The 13,278-nt window shown below is 34.7% G+C and overlaps 1 long non-coding RNA gene across 3 annotated transcripts in view; it reads left to right on the top strand.

The window, feature by feature from the left end:
• The window catches only part of LOC107517780, a 52,636-nt gene continuing 39,358 nt past the window's right edge, over positions 1 to 13,278 (top strand). For all 3 annotated transcript variants that reach the window (XR_004951488.1, XR_004951489.1, XR_001598652.2), the window contains exons 1-2: positions 1 to 129; positions 12,665 to 12,790. This is a non-coding gene — a long non-coding RNA (uncharacterized LOC107517780). The remainder of the gene's footprint in view (positions 130 to 12,664; positions 12,791 to 13,278) is intronic.

A 13,278-nucleotide genomic window follows, 5' to 3' on the forward strand; every position in this document is an offset into this window, starting at 1 on the left:
GGGCATAGTACAGGAAGTCAAGAGTTCATTCTGAGAACAAGAGGAGCCCCTATCAGAAAATGGCCCCTAGGCTCCTACTGTTCACAAAATTTGGGCCCTTGGCTAACTACAGAGAGTCCATCTCAACAGGTAAATTCCTTCTTGGGGTTCATATCTAATAATTCTTTCTTCTTGGGGTCTACAAACCTCTGGCAAAAACTGATGATTTTTACTGTCTCTACAGTTTTGCTTCTTTAAGAATGTCATGTAGTTGGAATAATATAGTATGTAGCATTGTCATATTGGATTTTTCACTTAACAATATACATTTAAGTTTTCTCCACTTTTTTTTTATGACTTGATAGCTCATTTATTTTTAGTGCTAAATAATTTTCCGTTGTCTGGTTGTACCACAGTTTATCCATGTACCTACCGAAGGACATCTTGATTGCTTCAAAGTTTTGGCAATTATGAATAAAATAGTTAATTTTTAATACAGAACTTTATTACCAATTATGTTCCTCCTACTCCCCATCTTTCAATAGAGCAAGAGGTCGAGGCAACACTATAGTGGTATACTCATGGGTACAGGTCTTGACTGTTACCTGCCAAGTAGACCATGGTGAAAAAATATGGAGAAAATCAGCTATCAATAACTAATTCCTCTGGCTCTTTCTCTCTCATTCGCTCTCTCTCTCTCTCTCTCTCTCTTGTTCTAAAACTAAAAATTTATGTTGCTAAGATGTCCAATGCTATTCCTACTGTAAATAGAGAAATATATTTTGGTAAGCTCTAATCAATGTGTGTCTGAGAGAGTTGCCAGGAACACCCCAGATCAATTTTTCTAAGGGCTCCCAAAGCCCCTAGAATCTGAAAAATCTACTACTGATAAAGCCAGGAGTCCCAGTACAAATCCCCTACTGTCTCCTCAACCTTGCCCTTTCCCTTTCCTTAATCTCTGCCATAGTCTTGCTCCACAGAATCTGGATTTAATCTCAGCTTCCCCAATGTTAATTGTTCCTGCATCTTCAGTTTAAGAAGCTTTTCATAGAAATTTTAGATTATCTCTCCTCAGAGCTTGAGGCCTGCCTTCCTTATAGGCACTGTATATATCCATTCGCTCCCTGGGACCCAAGTATCAAATTGAAATAGAGACATGGGCACATGTCTCCAAATCTGTCTGGTTTCCTGCTTTATGGACAAAAAAAATTATTTTTCTGAGTGGGGTAACCTCTAATGATAAGAAATAGGAGGTATCCATCATCCTTTAATGACTTTCAACAGACATAGGGTTATTATGACTCATGGGGCACTTTTGACCCATTATTACACTTGATTCTCCAAAATTATTTTAAATCTGGGATTATTGAGCATCAGACATGTCACATGACTTCCCTAGGGTCACCCAGAAAGTAGGATTAATCCAGGATCTCTGCCATCACTTCTGGCCCAAACCATACCCAATAGTATCTGTGCTATTCAAAATTCTGTCAAGTGGTTTTCCTCCATGATTGATGTTAATTAACACTTGGCCATGTCATTTTCACACCAACCTACCAAACCTTCTTTAACTTTTCCCTCAATGATGTATTTAGTTTTCCCTTCAATTAATCACCTGCTTCTCTTGGGTCTAGTTCTAGTTTCTCCCTTACTTTTGGAAAATATGAAGCAAAAGAATAGATGTCAATTGAGAATTGATCCAAAACCAGGTGCAGATGGAGCCATTCCATTTAGAATGGAAGTGTGGGATGTTTATCTGGCTGTGTATGGTTGATCTACTTGGTGGTGGACACAATTTCAGTTGCACCCTTAAATAGAGGTTAGCTTTTACCATTGTTGTTCCTGCATCTTCTGAGATTTCAATAAAATCCTGGGCATTTACATCAGTCCAAGAACATGACCTCTACAGACTGTCCAGGTTTCACTCTCCTTCTGAACTGTCCCTTCATATCCTCCCTTCTATAGTATCCTAAAAGGTAACTTCACACTGACCTCAATGCTGAGGGGAATATATTGAGGAGTGGGTGGGAGGAGAAAAAGGGATGAAAAGGGCATAGATTTCTGAATCAGAATCTCTTTTCCACCTGCCAGACATGATGTTGAATAAACCAATGAGTTTACTTACCTATAAAATTGAAATAATATTACTATTAATAATACTTACCTTGGAAAATTGTGAGGGTTTAAAATATATATATATATATATATGTAGAAAGGGGCTAGAACTGTGCCCAGCACAAAACCATCATAAATATTAATGAGATAAGATAGAAAAAAAAGTTTTCTCTTCCAAATTCTCAAAAACCCTGTGAAAAGAATAGTCCATGGAAGGATGCTGGACAACTGCTTGCTTTGAGGAAATGTATTGAGGGAAAATAAGACATTATTCCCATAATTATGAATAATTTTTGTAAATAACTTAGGCAATTCCTCCAAACCAATCCTTTCACATCCTCTGAAACTAACCAGATTTTATTGTTAAATATTTATGAATATTTACCATATTTGCTAAAATGTTTGTTTTAGGGACAAAATATATGAGATCTAATTCTGTGTTTATATTTTCCACATAATTTTAAAAGAATTTGAGACAGTTTACAATAAAAGCCACAATTATAATTCCAGTTAATAATACACTAACGCTTGATTTTTATATGGCATTAACGTTCTTAAAGCACATGTTCTCTCATATAATTAATACACACAGTGCAATCATAACTAACATTTTAGTGAGCTGCAGTGTGAAAAATCATTTTCCTGAAAAATAGTAAGCTAGGTCTAGTTTGCTCTATCTTTTAAGCAACTGTGTGACTTCAGGCAGGCTTTACTGTTTTGAACTTCATTTTAATCATTGTAAACCTAGGCACCTGAAAGAGTTCTGTGATGCCAGTTATTGATCCAAAATATTATAGGTTAAGAATGAAAGTCACTGTTTGAATTATTGCAAAGATTTCAAATTACTGTGTTCACTATCTTCTTGTCTTGAGATATATGGTTTTCATCTCTGTAATACATACATACACATAAGTGTATGTAATTTTATGAAAGAATTTGATTAGGAACACAATTCCGGGGTACCCGGGTATACATATTTCTGGGTTTGCTGTAAAAAAAAAAAATCTGATTATTATTGGCTACGTGATATTAAGCAAATGATTTAGGCTTCCTGAGCCCATAGTACAAATGCTCTTTCTCTACCCATCTCCATATCTTTTCTCTATTCCAGACTTTTTTGTTTCTTCAATGCCAGTGAGCCAAAGCCTCTTCATCTTTATCTTTACTGCACGACGCATTTTTGTTTTCTGGTAAAATAGAATTTCACTTTCCTTTTTTTTTTATAAAAGTTTTTTTTTTATTATTACTTGCATCAATTGATATGTTCACATAGCTTTTATTCTTCAGCCTGCTCATAAGTGTATTACACAACTGATGATTTTTAAATGTTAAATCGGTCTTGCATACCTGGAATGAATACTTAGTCATGGTTAATAATTCATTATACATTACTACATTTGCTTTTTGTCGAAGATTTTTGCATTAAAATTTATGAGATTTGGTCTGTATTTTTCCGTGTGTGTGTGTGTGTGTGTGTGTGTGTGTGTGTGTGTGCGCGTGCGCGCGCGCTGTTTTGGTTTTCTATCAGAATTATACTAGCCTCATAAAATGGTTTGGGATTTGTTTTGTCCTTTATTGTCTGAAAAAGATTGTGTAAAACCGATGTTAATTCCTTTTTAAATGTTTTTTAGAATTCTCCAGGGAATCTATCTGAGTATGGAAATTTCTCTTTGAGAGATTTTAAATGATTGATTCAATTTCTTCTATAGTTATAGGACTATCCAGGATGTCTTTTTCAACCTTACTGAGTTTTCCTAGTTGTGGCTTATGAGAAATTGATTCATTTCTTCTAAGTTATTGAATTTATGAGAGTAAAGTCATTAATAGTATTTCCTTCTTATTCTTTTAATGGCTTCAGAATGTCTGCTGACATCTTCTATTTCATTACTGATATTGGTGCTTAGTGTCTTTTTTGTCAGCCTTACTAGAGCTTAATCAATATTATTGATTTTTTTTTCTGAGGAACCAGGCTTTCGCTTTATTGATTTTTCTTTATTGTTTGTGTTCTCAATTACATGTGTATCTGCTCTTCATTATTTACTTTATTCTGCTTGCTCTGGGTTTATGTTGATATTTTTTCCCCAGTTACTTGAGGTAGGAGCTTAGATTATTGATTTGAAATTTTGTCTCTTTTTTAAACTAAGAATTTAGAATTGCAATTTTCCCTTCAAGCACTGACTGAATTAAATGTACCCCAAATATTTTGATGTGTTTTATTTTCATTTTGATTTGGTTCTATATATTTTTTATTTCCTTCAAGATTTTTCCTTTGTCTCATGGGTTATTTACAAATGTGTTATTTAATTTCCAAGTTGTTGGAGATTTTCTATTGCCTTTCTGTTATTGATTTCTAGTATGATTTCCATTATGATCATAGAATATACTTAGTATAATTCCAATTATTTAAAATTTGTTAAAATTTGTTTTTAACTCAGGATATAGTTTACTTTAGTGAATGTTCCATGGAAACTTGAAAAGAATTTGTATTCTACTGTTATTGAGTAGAATGCTCTATAAATGTCAGTCAAATTCTGTTTGTTGATGGTGTTGTTCCATTATTTTATATCTGCTTATTTTCTGTCTAATAGTTCTATTAGTTACTGAGAATGAGATGTCAAAGTCTCCAACTGTAATTTTGAACTTGTCTATTTCTCCTTTTAGTTCTATCAGTTTTTGCTTCATGTATTTTGAAGCTCTATTGCTTGATGCATCTAAGAGCAGTATGTCTTCCTGGTGGTTTAATCTTTTTATCATTATGTAATGTCCCCTTTTTGTCTCTATTACTTTTTTCCTTTGACGTCTACTTTACTTGAAATTAATAGAGCTAGTCCTGCTTTCTTGTCAATGTTGTTGTAGTGTATCTTTTTCCATCTTTTTACTTTCAATCTACTGAGGTCATTGTATTTGGTATTATGTTGTTGTATTTGTATATGTCTTATATACAACATGTTTTTGATCATATTGTTAAAATCTACTGTCAATTTTTGTCTTTTGATTACTATTTAAATCATTTACTTTTAAGATAATTATTGATATGGTAGGACTTAAGTCTGTAATTTTGTTGTTTTCTGTTGTTTTATTTGTTCCTTTGTTTCTCTCTTTTTGCCTTCTTTTGGATGACTTGAACAATATTTTAAGATTCCATATTGATTTGTTTGTAGTTACTTTTTTTATAATTGAGAAAAATTGCTCTCTTAATGTTATGAGCTTTTCTGTGGGAAAGGCTCATTCTCGGTACTGAATGTGACTAAGACAAAAACCACAGCACCCAAGGCCCAGGTTTTTTTGGGATGGAACATCCATAACTGAGTTTAGTGCTCATTCCTCCCTTCGGCATGAGAAATCTTTAACAGAATTCAATGTTTACAGCGTTAGAATCTCTGGACAACAATAATTACTAAGACCAACCTTCTGGAACTAAGAAAGTATTTCTCAGATTTATCATGGGAGGGAGATGCTTGAGAGAAAATCTAGAACTTCCCATGGTTTGCAGGATATATACTTCAAATTTAGACCTATAAGGCTGTATTATCTTCAATTTGTACCTAAAACTAGTGAAAACTATACCAAAAATACTAATTCTGTTTCTAACTGTAAGTTTTTTTCTATGGTGACATTTGGAATCCAGATGATCTACTTTAAAGAATGAAAAAGAATGGAGACAACTTCCACCACCCTATATGCCCCACATGAGATGAGACTGCTTTCACATAAGTTCTATGGCACGCATTTTCCCCCAAATGCTCAGAGCTTTCACAAACTCAATTCATGAGTCTTTGAGTTAAAGATCAAAGTCTTTATCTGTGTTGTATAAGTGGGAACATTAAAAAACAATAGATACTTGTTCAAAGAAACATGTTAAGCCAATTGTTGAATTAGCAGGTAAACTCCCTCTTTGAACATATGAGACAATTGGCTACATCAGTTGATGTCTGCAATACTAATTAGTTCTCATGCTTAATTTATAACTTGGACTTCTACCCTCTCAGAAAGAAATGTGTACACTGGTTCAGTGAGATCTGGCTCAATCATGGGTTATTTAACTACATGTAATGATATAATGATGCTGAGAGCTTTCATTAAATTTATCCATTTATTACTTCTTTCATTCATTAAATAATCCTTGTCTCATGCCACTAGAGCCCAACAGTGTTCTGAGTCAGAAGCCTCTAAGGTGAATGTGACAGTTTGGTGGGAAAGACAGCAAGGTAAACAATTAGAGACTCAGGGGTATGTGTTATTTAAAAAAAAAAAAAAAAAAAAAAAAAAAAAAAAAAAAAAAAAGGTGCTTGGAAAAGCCAGGAGATAAAAAGAGGGGACTGAATAAAACTTTTCAAAAATGGTTGCCTTTTATTTAGAAATTTGGCAGGCAGCCAAGTTGAAAACACCATTCTAAGCAGAGAGTATTCCAGATCGAAAGGAGGGCAAGTGCAAAGACATTTATTTGAGATCTAATGTGTGTCCCAGAAAGGCGAGGAATCCAGTGTAGCTAGAAACCAGGAAAGCAAGTATAGATTTATGGCAACTTAGGCCAAAGAGAGAAGCTGAGTCCAGATTATGAGAAGCCCTGAGATCTGCCTACTCCAAAATAGTGTACTATGGTGAGAAGAGCACAAACATTCGAGTCAGATATAACTTTGATACCAGTACTGCCTTGATTATGGGATTCTTTTCTTTTCCCTCCTCCCAGTCATCCAAACAATTGTCCAAGGTGTTTAAAGCATTAGACAAAGAATGAATTTACAAAGCCCTAAAAATACCAGTATACTATCATGTAATAGTTTGTGTCTGTGTCTGGATTTAAAATCAACCAATTGGGGCTTGAAGCCACTTTGCTGTTATAGGATCTGGTGAAGCTTAAGAAATTAGCTGGGAACAAAGCTGTACAGAGTAATTACTTGCCAACACTTGCTTTCAAGTATCCTGGAGCAGCTGTCTTTAGCAGTTCAACTTTCTACTGCTCCCTTACAAACACCTAGGGAATGTGCTCCCCTGGGTCACAGCTCAGCGCTAGAAATACTGACATATAGATCTTGGACAGGTTAATTATGTTGACAAACAGCACTCTTCTTAAACTCTTCCTTTGGAAAGAAGTTCCTGGGATCATTATCAGTCAAGACTGATGACTTTTCTCTTCCTCTTCTTTTTTTTTCAGAAAATATTAATGTATTTGTTCATTCACTAATGAGTCTTTTTAGGCCTTTTGCATCTTAGGTCTAGATACAGATAATTAAAATATTAACAACAGAGTACAATAATACCTGTCAAATTTATATTCCTTTTTATTTCCTTCAGAGATGATGATTTATTGAGCACAACAGCCATAACTAGAAAATATCTAATAGTATGTCTATTAAACTAGAACAAATGGACTTACCACTTCTTTTAGAAAGCTGTCTATACCTTGTCTGGGTGATGGCTGTGTTGATAGTGCTAGAATGAATGAGAAAAAGATTATAAAAATTTAAAATATGTGGCTAAGTGACTTAGTGCTCTACTCTCAGAGGTGGACTACTTGGAAAACTTTGATTTTTTTAGAACTGAATTTAGCAACTGCCATGAGTGGTGATAGTTTCTCAGATTTATCTAAATACAGCAATTGATGTACACATGCTAATTTGTACATACTTCACACCTAAAACTACACATAAGTCACATACACACACATACCACCCACAGGATGTGCACATACAACTTTCTATTTGCTATTACGAATGTTACCATTATGCACCTCGCATTTGAGAGGAAGAGTAGGGTGGACCACCAGTATAGCAGTTGTGACCACACATGCACATATGCTCAGCCAGGTGCTCAGATAGTGAATTCCTTCAGTAACCCTTTGAGACAAAACAAAAGTAATCCTTTTCACTCACAGATGAGAAATAAAGGCTCAGTGAGGCTACCTTACGAGCTCAAAATCACACAGCAAATGACTCTAGGTATGTCTGACTCAAATGCATTCCCTACTGAACCACAGAAAACTGAATCAAAGAAAATTATGAAGTCTAATTTCCATGAAGAGGAAAAATTTGTCTTCTACTTCTTATGCCCATTATTCATAGATTTGTTCATTTATTCAACAAATTGACATATTCACGGTCTGCTACATGCTACATACTACTTATTCTGAGAAGCCCGACATGGCCAAAAACAACATACCAAGAAGTTACTCCAGTTCCAGGTTTTGGTTTTATTTGCATCTCATGTCCATGAAGCAGAGATTATCGCAAAAGTCAGGTAATAAAAAGAATAAGAAATTAGAAGTATCTGTAATGTCACCTCAATTATGTCATCAGCAATATCTCTTTCCACTTCTAGGTATGTATACTAGTTTCCTAGGGCTGTTGTAACAAATTGACACAAATTGAATAGTTTAAAGTAACATAAATTTATTCTCTAATGATTCAAGAAGCCAGAGGTCAGAAATCGAGGTGTCAGCAGAGCCATACTCCCTCCAAAGCCTCTGGGGAAGAATTCTTCCTTTCCTCTTTCAGTTTCTGGCAGTCACTGTCAATCCTTGGTGTTCTGTGGCTTGTGGCAATATAATTTCTGCTTCTGTCTTCACATGGTCTTTTTCTTTCTATATATCCCTGTATATTATAGATATCTCTATATATCTCTTTTTATAAAAACACCAGTCATTTTGATTTAGGATCCATCTTAATTCAGTATGACTTCATCTTAACTAATTTCATCTTCAAAAATTCAATTTCCATATAAGGTCATTCTGAGGTTCCAGGGAAACATGAATTTTGGAAGGACATTAAAATAAGAAAAAAATCAGGGAATATCTAGTTTGGCCTCCAATACACTCCATTTCTAAAAACAAACAAATAACCAAACAAACAAATAAAAACATCAACTAGTTTTTCAAATTTATGCCTTGTTGTCCAATTTTCTCACCCTGTACCTCTTGGTCTAACAAAAATTTTGGTTAGAAAGTTCTTGGAGTCATTCTTTTGCCCCATTAATCAAAGCTCTTAGACAAGTCCTCTTCCTTCAGACCTGGACACCTAGGACGATAGACCTAGTGCTCTAAGACTCTTACTTATCTAGGAAAGGATATACACTAGTGGGTGAGAAGAGATCTGGAGTCAGACTAAGATGGGATTAATGTTTAGCTCTATCACTGACTAACAAGATCTAGGGAAAGTCATTTAGGTTCCATAAATCTCAGTTTGCTCATCTGTAGACTGAGAAATGTATAGCTTACAAGTTTATTGAGAGGAATAATTATTTAATGTTATTGAATGGTAGCTATTATTAGTAGTAGTAAAGTGAAAGATGCACAGAACCCATAGGGAGGCTACAGTAAGCTTGTAGGAGTATGATTTGGAAGAAAGAAAATAGGAATTCCCTTCTACATTCAGATTGCTCCAGAAAGTAGTAAAGTCTTCCACCCACTTTACCTATGAGACCCATTGTCTTATTTTACTTGTGAGAGAGATCTGAACAACTTAGAATGCTTTACATATTTACCCTTGGCCATGAATACCACCTCTCTGGCACTTTATGGATTTCTTCCAGGTTTACCTTTCGACTAGCCATGAACCCTTCTCTCATTACCTGTCTCCTTTCCTGATGGAAAAGTAAAACTAAATTATTAGTTTGAATAATTCTGAAAATGACAAAGAAATGGAGGCAATGCATGGAAACAGGTAAAATTCATATTAAAAAGCTGTAACAATTAAGTGTAGTTTTTATAGACAAATTTGTGTCCTCCCACTCACATTCGTACACTGAAGCCCTACACCCTCGATACTTCAGGATGTGAACTGTTTTTGGAGATAGAGCCTTTTAAGATGAAGCTGTTAGGGTGGTGTCCTAATAAAGCAAATGATTTGACTAGCGTCTATACAATCTGACTGGTGTCCTTATAAGAAGAGAAAATTTAGGCACACAAAAAGAGACTCTAGGAATGTGTGTACACAAAGGAAAGGTCACGTGAGTACTCAGTAAGTAGATGGCTAACTACAAACCAAAGAGAAAAGGTTCAGGAAAACAAACAAACAAACCTACCAACACCTTTGTATTGGACTTTAAGGCTCCAAAACTATGAGAAAATAAATTTCTATAGTTTAAATGGCCTGGTCTCTGGTATTTTGTTATAGCAGCCCTAGTAAACTAACAGGGTGATAGTGACATAATAAAAAATAAATAGGTAATGTGAAAACACCTGTATTTCTATGTCTAATAAAAAAACAAAGTTAGAAAATTAAAAATATGTTATTTAGAATAGTGTCAATACATGTCACAGATCTAGTAATAAATCTAATAATAGATATATAAGAACTCTACATAGGAATCCTTAAACATTATTGAGAGAAATACATATAACACCTAAATAAAGGGAGAGGTCTAAAATGTTCATGAATCAGAAGACTCGAAGATTGTAAAAATGTTAATTCTCTTTTAAGTTGACCCATAGATTTAAGGCAATCTGTAAAAGAATCAAGTAGGTTTTTGGTGGAAATTCACAAGTTGAAATGAAAATTTATATGAAAATCCAAAAAAGCCAAGTGTAGCCAAGGTAATTTTAGTAGAAGAATGAAGTTGGAGAAATTTCACTGCTAAGTATATAGTCTTACAAAGCTTCAGTAATTAAGAGTTTGTGATACTGAGAATTAATACACCAATAGATAAATGGAAAACATAGAGCGCTCAGAAACAGACTCCATTAAATGTGGGTACATAATTTATGATAAAGTGAAATTGCAGAGCAATAGCAGAGAAGGTCTTTTCATGAAATGTTCCTGTCTCTATTAGAAGCCCTTTTGGGGGGCACATGAAGCTTGATCCCTACCTCACATCATAGAAACACACACAAAAAAACTTTCTATGTGGATTATGACAATAAATGTAGAAAATAAAGATTTTAGAATGTAATAAAGGAGAATATCACATGATTTGGCAGGTGCAAATGTTCCTTAAATGGGAGCTAAAAAGCACCAATCACAAAATAAAGGAGTGATATAATAAATAAAACCTCATTCAATTTAAGAAGGTCTGCTTATTGAAATATACAATTTTGAAAAGGAAAAAGACAAGTCATGGAGTATTAGAAGATAGTAGCAACACATAAAACAAAGAAAAACAACAAAAATGGGCTTGTATCAAGAATATACAAATACTCCCTAAAATTAGTAAGAAATAGGCATACAACACAATAAATGGTCAAAAGACTTGAACAGATTCTTTCCAAAATTTCCAAATGACAACCATATAAAATTTTTCAATACCATTAGCCATTATAGAAATGCAATTAAAAACCACAGTAAGTTGCACACACCAGAATGGATAAAATAAAAAAGACTGAATGTTGGATAGAATGTGAGGCCTCTTGACATCTCTTTTATTACTGATAAGAGTATAAATTGGTGTGTGATATTTTAACTTAAATAAATCTATGTATGATATTTATATGACAGAATCTGTGTGTGATATATAAATATACAATAGAATCTAAATACAGATGTTAAATGAAATGAAATGATGCCAGCATTATGTGTTAGCACAGATATATCTAAAAAATATTAAGACAAAAAAAAGATGAAGAATGATGCATATAGAACAATTTATCTAAATTAAAAATTCACCCACACAAACAGAAACAAATACTATGTATTGATTTTGAATATATATTTTTTAAGAATATAAAAAACAGTGACTAAAAAAAATATATCATAGCAGTGGTTGCCACAGAGGAGGGAGGAAAGAAATAAGGCAGAGGTGAGTAGTTAAAAGATATATTAGTTCATTTGAGAATATTTGATCTCCTTAAAAATAAAGAATATAGGAAACAATTATTAATCCTGAGTGGTAGAAATATGTTTACTTATTGGTTTTTAGGACATTTCTCTACTTTAAACTGTTTTCTCAAAAAATATAAATGAATAAGAAAAACAAACCCAGTTTTTCTGGCACCTGGTGGAATTTGCTAGTTCCATTACCCCTCTACACTGACCATCATCACCATTCCCATTTGCAACCTTGGCTCTCATGTTTTCTCGCCAGTATCTATTATTTGCACCTTGGCCCAGCTTGGCAATGAACACTTTGGTCAGACGGTCCAATGGTCTCCTTTTCCCAGACGGTCCAATGGTCTCCTTTTCCCGGCCTGAGCTTTTGTGGCCTGTCACCTTTGTTCAGATCTAGTTTTCCAGGGCTTCTTCTTGCATAAGAAATAAATCAAGTTAATCCAGCATTTTCCCCCAGAATACCAACCGTACACTGCTTATGGGATGTCCAAGGAGTGAGGGTCCAGTTACGAGTCATGCTGCCATTTTCATTTAGGACTGGTTCAGACTGAGTAAAAGCTCAGTTAGAGGCTATCCAAATCCATATGACTAATTTCACCCCATTCAGACTCTCATGTCCCAGCTGTGTTGAGTATCTTAATCAGAAGTGACTTGCTTCAGTCTGAGGTCCAGAAACCAAGATTACTTCAGGCTAACATGTCTCCCTCTGTCTTCCAGTATTAGGCACAGTTCTAGCTCAGCATCTGCTGTATTTCCTTCTTGATTAAATGGGCACAGCATGCATACTAATTCTGTCTTTCTTCTTTATCTAGATGAAGTGTTATGTATGACATTTTGGTGCTCATCTGATGGTTGACATGGCAGAAGCCCTAAGTGAGACTCTTAAAACCAGACACTTGAGTAAACCCCAGATTTGAAGAAATCAGGACTTCTAAAAGGTAAAAAAAATCTATGAGAGGAAGTGGTCTTAGGGGCAGGGATTTGGCTCAGCAAAAGTAAGGAAGGAGAAACTTGGTGGGAGTCTGGGCAGATCACAGAGAAATTTCTCCCTACCTAGCATCTTAAACTTGTACAAGTGGATAAGTAAAAAATAAGACCGAAAGATAAGCCAGGTTCCTTTTTTGGAGAGATTGGCACTTCCATCTGTTGAGGGTGCAAACCATGGCATTTTCAGAACAAAGGAGAGGCATTACTGGGATTTATTTCAATATCAATGCTTGTTGAGCTGTCTATGCTACAAGGAAATGAGCATCCTTTTACTGCCTTACAGAGTCACTCAATACGCATGCCCATGCTCTTATGGGAGGATCTGCTTATCTATGCTCTGATACTGATAAAGTGTTCACTGTTCTTAAACCACATGCCTGATGTGTACATTTTACCTCTCTCTTTTCTCACATTCCATGTCTTTGTTCCACCTTCATTT

The sequence above is a fragment of the Rousettus aegyptiacus genome, unplaced genomic scaffold, assembly GCF_014176215.1.
Source record: "Rousettus aegyptiacus isolate mRouAeg1 unplaced genomic scaffold, mRouAeg1.p scaffold_m13_p_6, whole genome shotgun sequence".
NCBI lineage: Eukaryota > Metazoa > Chordata > Mammalia > Chiroptera > Pteropodidae > Rousettus > Rousettus aegyptiacus.